Source organism: Galeopterus variegatus, unplaced genomic scaffold, assembly GCF_000696425.1.
Source record: "Galeopterus variegatus unplaced genomic scaffold, G_variegatus-3.0.2 Scaffold8357, whole genome shotgun sequence".
NCBI classification, from domain to species: Eukaryota; Metazoa; Chordata; class Mammalia; order Dermoptera; family Cynocephalidae; genus Galeopterus; species Galeopterus variegatus.
In genome coordinates this window covers 41,584-47,142 of record NW_007734468.1, presented here as the reverse complement: position 1 = coordinate 47,142, position 5,559 = coordinate 41,584, and the positions used below count along the sequence as shown (strand labels likewise).

General features: G+C 54.9%; 1 long non-coding RNA gene across 1 annotated transcript; it reads left to right on the top strand.

The window, feature by feature from the left end:
• The first annotated feature begins 3,924 nt into the window (after nucleotides 1-3,924).
• LOC103608373 lies at nucleotides 3,925-5,290 on the top strand. Its single transcript, XR_552047.1, has 2 exons — nucleotides 3,925-4,038; nucleotides 4,946-5,290. It is a non-coding gene; the product is annotated as an uncharacterized LOC103608373 (long non-coding RNA).
• Nucleotides 5,291-5,559: the final 269 nt, after the last annotated feature.

Below are 5,559 nucleotides of genomic sequence, written 5' to 3'. Positions count from 1 at the left end.
CTACCTTGTAGGGTTGTGATAAGGTTTAGACATGGAAAGCATGTGGAACAGCGCCTGGCATGTAAAAACCCCTCAATCATGTCTGAGATCTTGATCATCTCCCCATTTTACAGATGAGGAACCCGAGGCTCCGAGAGGGGAAGTGGCCTCCTTGAGTCCTCATGGCCGGGCCAGGAATCAGACTCCAGTGTTCTGACGTCCTCTCCACGGCACCAGTTACGGGCGTGGCTTTATTTTATCTCCGCAGCTTATTAGCATGGATAAGCCCTCACACTTGTCCCCACTGGCGCAGGGCAGGCCCGCAGCTTCTGACCAGGTAATATTGGCCACCCCAGAGAAGGGGGCAGGCAGGGCATCCTATGATGACTGACCACAGCCCCAACACGGTGCTGAGCACTTGACCTTCACTGTCCCTTTTAATCACAACAGCTTTATTCCCACTTCACAGAGGAGCAGACTGAGGCGTCACACAGGTGATGGCTGTCAGAGTCAGCTCTTGAGCTCGGACCATCTGTGTGCGGGCCCCACGTCCCACCCACCACGTGACAAGTGCTGTGGCTCCCTCTACACACTCATCTCACTGAATCCCCGCGGCAGTCCTCGGAGGGAAACCTCATCTGCCCTTTCACAGGCGAGGAAACTCCACAGCCAGTAAGTGGAAGAATCCCACAGATTCACACCCGGGGCCGTCTGTTCCCAGCCCACAGCGAAGGTGGTTCCTTCCTTCCTTCCTTGTTGTCGGAACCTGCAGGGGGACAGACAGGCCCCTCTGTGGGGAGGCACTGCAGGGACTGGGGGGCAGCTGGGGCCTGCAGGAGGGCAGGCTGAGCAGCCAGCCCCAGGTCTCTGGAGATCACCTGAGCTGTGCAGTTGCTGGGACCTCTGCACAGACTTCAGTCCTTTGCAGAGCCAGAGGGCTTAGGGCAGAGCCAGTCTTCCGTGAGCCCGGGAGGGGAGGCAGCGGATGGAGCTCATTTCCCAGGGTTCACACCTCACACTCCTCTTCCCCGTGGCACTTGGAGAGCTGCATGTCTGCATCCACTCACATCTCTAAGGGCCTAGTGATAAACCCTGTGAAGACGAATTTATCATAAACTCATTGTCTCTCGTCCCCCGGTGGGAGGTCACGTCAATAACTTCCTGCCGCTGCCTCCTGGAGCAGTCCACGGCAACGCTGCAAACCTGTTCTAGGAGCTGCAAATCCATACCCTCTTCCCCCTGGAAATCAACTGGAAACTCAGTTGCTCAATCCACCCTAATGCAGAGGCTCTTAAACCACAGGCCTTTTCTGGGCCCCGATGGAGCTACCTAAGGACTTGCCCTGAGGGGAAACCCTCTGTGAGTCTCTGACTCCTCAGACCGGGTTCTATCCCGGGCTAGGGGGTGGGGAGACAGCAGGGGGCCTACCAGGGTCAGGCCCAGTCAGGGACACAGAGGGTGGGTGACAATGGAAATACTTCAGCTGGGCAGGTTCTGTGGTTAGCGCCTCCCTCTCCTCCTACCTGGAGGCCCACTCCCCCTGGGTGAGACACTCTTTATCAAAGGGAAGGGCGTCCTCTCAGAGAGGGCAGGGGTCTCACCCCCGCTTCCTTCATGTGTCAGGCTAAGGAGGAGGACCATGGCCCAGCTGCTCAGTCCAGCCTCAGTCCAGGGGCCAAGGCTTTCTCACTGGTTACAGCACGGAGTCACAGACTCAGGCGTTCCTTGGGATACGCTGCTCTCAATCAAACCGACCAGCAGGATCCCCATAAGCTGCTCTTGTTGTTTTTGAGGAAGAGAAACGTTCACGTGCAGGTAGAGAATTGACAGCCCTGTGTTCACAGGAAGGGGGTGACTGTCCCTGTGAGCAAGACAGGCAGGGCTCCAGCCCACTCGCGGCTTCTCTGGTCCTCCGGCAGGCCAGGCCAGGTTTGCAGGCGGTGTCAGGCGACATTCCAAGGCAGTGAAAACAGTGCTGCCAGGCCCTGAGGCTGCTCTCAGAAGCCATGTAAAAGTTCTTCCCCTGAATTCTGCGGTAAAGGCCAACCACAGGCCGGCCCAGATTTAAGGGGAGGGGAAGTCAACTCCATCTCTTGACAAGACAAGCAACATTGTCGTGCGTGCTTTGCAGGGCGAGCACGTCAGGGTGGGAGGAGTCTGTGGCCGTCCATGAGGATCTGCTGCCCCTGAGAAGCACTTAGCAGGCCTGTAGGAGGACAGTATGTGCTGTGCACAGAGAGGAGTCCAGGGTGGGCCTAAGAACCCCATGTCGCTTACTCAGTCCCAAGGGCAAGCCCAGAGGACTGCTGCCCCTCCCAGAAGAAAGCAGGCATGTGCTCTTCAGCAGAGAGTGTGATACACGTCCCAGAGGCTGCCGGGCCAGTCCCGCCCCAGGTGTCAGGGAGTGGACACCTCCCTGCCTGGGGTTAGGTCTGCAGTTTTCTCTCCACTCCCAGCCCCAGAGCCTTCCAGGAAGGGTGGATCCTCCCACAAAGACGGGTGAGGTGTGGGCACCACTGGGCCTGGGGCAGGGCTGGGATGTCGGGCTAAATGGATAGATGAACTGAAATGAAAGCACTGAAGGAAAGTTCATCCTGGAGGGGGGGTGGGACCCGGCTCCCTGGGGGAACCCAGGAGGGAAGAGGGAGGGGGAAAGACAAAGGCAAAGAGCTGAGCTGGGGATGGCGTGGGGCTCTCCACCAGCAGCTGCCATGGTGGCGTGAGGTGGACCCCTCCCTCCCACACAGCCCCCACCTGGAGACAGTAGATCCTTGGGAATTGATTTAGTCCATTTGGGCTGCTGTAACAAAATACCCCAGACTGGGTAATTTACAAACAACAGAAGTCTATTGCTCACAGTTCTGGAGGCTGAGAAGTTCAAGATCAAGGTGCCAGCAGGTTTGGTGTCTGGTGAAGGCACATTCCTCATAGATGGTGCCTTTTATGTGTCTTCACAAGGTGGAAGGAGCAAACAGGCTCCCTGAGGGCTCTTAAGTCACTAATAATAATAAGGCACTAATAATAATGATAACGGCACTAATCTTATTCATAAGGGTGGAGCCCTCATGACCTAGTCACCTCCCAAAGATACCACCTCTTAACAGTATTGCATTGGAGATTAGATTTCAACATATGGATTTGGGGTGGGGGCAGGGGGACACAAACATTCAGACCATAGCAGGAATCTACCACCAACCCCATGTGGATTGGGGTTCATGTCAGTCTTACCTAACTGTTGAGTGTCTGTAAGCTGGGGGACCAGGATCAGCCCAGCTTTAGTGAGGTACCAAATTTAGACTAAATAATAGTGGCCAGGAGAGGGAACGAGGGAGCCCCCACTATCATCATGTGGAAAGGGATGGAGGCAAGTGCCTTGAGGAGGGAGGGGAGCTGGGAAAGTTGTAATCCCCATCACACAGGTGAGGAAACTGAGGCTCACAGAGGAGAGGAACTTGGAGGAGGTCACATAGTGATAAAGCATTGGGGCTGGGACCTACACCCAGGTCCACTGTGCTCTGGAGTCTGCTGTAACCACTAGGCAGCAGGGTCTCAGGTGGCAAATTCAGGAGACCCAGCAGAGGTTGGAGGGTCTGTGCGACCCCAGGGCTCCCAGACACCAGGGAAGGCTGGCATTCTGTCCCTGGTGTCTCTCAGCTCCTCTCAGAAGGCCTGGCTGTGTAAGCACGTCCGGAGTGAGGGGCTGAGGTAGGGCACATCTCAAACCTTCTACTCCTCACAACCAAAGCTAGTGCCAGTGAATTACTCCAAATAATGGAACTGTTTGCTCAGGAAATCGAGGAGGCAGTAAACAGTTGCCAAAGTAATTAAACACAAACAGTGTATGTGCCAGGCTTTTCAATGCTGCCAAGCTGTTCCCATAGTAGCCTCCCCTCCTCAGGGTGAGATAAAGCCACTGGGTTTGTTTGTTGAGCTGAGCAATTGAGAGTCAGAGCATCAAAGAAAAACCAGAGAGGCATGGGGCAGGGAGCAGCGGGCCTTGGAAACCACTGAATATAAACCCCTTGGTTTACAGATGAGGAAACTGAGGCAGAGGCCAAGGTAGGTCAGGGCTGTTCCCAACACACATGGCTAAATGCTGGGCTGAGGTCACATGGGGAGGTGGGATCTGGCAGATGATCAGGTGATGAAGAGGGAAACCGAGGCTCAGAGAGGTAGCTAACTTGCCCCAGGATTCACAAGTTAAGCAGTGAAGCCAGGAGTTGAGCTCAGGTTTGCCCTACATTTTTGAACTGTGCTCTGCTGCCTTCCTCTCTTCAGCTTCTGGGTCAGGACTTTAAGGGGAGGTGTGACAGGGTGGCAGGGAAGCAGGGAGAGGAGACTTCCACAGGCAAGGTGTATTAGTCCGTTTTGTGTTGCTATAACAGAATACCTGAGACTGGGTAACTTATAAAGAATAGAGGTTTATTTGGCTTACCATTCTGGGATGACTGCAACTGGCGTGGGCCTCAGGCTGCTTCTACTCAGGGAGGAAAGTGGCAGGCAGCTGGCAGTACGAGCAGATCACAGGGCAAAAGGAAGCAAAAGAGCAAGAGAGGGGGGGTGCCAGGGTCTATTAAACAACCAGCTCTCACGGGAACTAATAGAAGAGATCTCACTCAGGTCCCCCTCTCCCAGGGAGAGCATTAATCCATTCATGAGGGATCTGCCCCCATGACTCAAACAGCTTCCAGCACTGCTACATTGGGGATTGGATTTCCACATGGTTTTGGAGGGGACAACACATCCAAACTCCATCACAAGGGAAGGCATTCCAGGCTGAGAGCCAAGCACAAGCAAAGGCACAGAGGTGGGACCCTGCCAGGTGTGCGAATCAGTTAGTCCTCCACCTGGCAAGTAAAAGGCCCACTCACCCCAGCTCAACCTGTCAGGGTTACATACGAGTATTGGCTTTTGTGACCCTGAGGTCCAGAGCCAAGCACTGAATGTCTTCCACTTGTCTGTCCAGATCTGCTGCCCCTGCTCTGTACCCCAGAAGGATGACCCACGTGGATTACACCTACAGTCCCTCTTGCTTCCTCACGGCTCAACGATGGGGAGCACCAAAGGGACATGGGAGGGAGGGAGGAGACTTGGACCAGGGTACTTGTTGCCTCTCTGCCTGTGCGGGGCCACCAGGCTGTGACCGAGTTCACAGCTCCTATAGGCCAGCCCTCTCCACACAGCCCTGAGCCTCAGGCCAGAAGCAGTAACTCTGTTACCTGCTCTGGTGGGCTGAACCATCCCTGTGCTGTCTCTTCATCCTGATCTCACCTTTGTAAATTGTTCATTTATTAAACTCTCCTCAAATTGCCTGATTTTGTTTCCTAGGGAGACCCAGACTCATATGATCAGTTTCAGGTGTGGCTTGACCCAGTGGAGTAAATGATGTCAACAGAGAGACAGGCTCTCCCCACCTCCCTACTCTGCCTTCTGTGAGACCAGTGTAATCCTCAGGCTCCCAGGGTAGCAACCCGCCCTCTCCCCTTCCCCTCCTACCCCCACCTCCCCATTCCACCCCACCCTTACCTCCGATGACCCACATTCTCCAAGTCTCACCTCCCCAAACCACACCATTTAGGG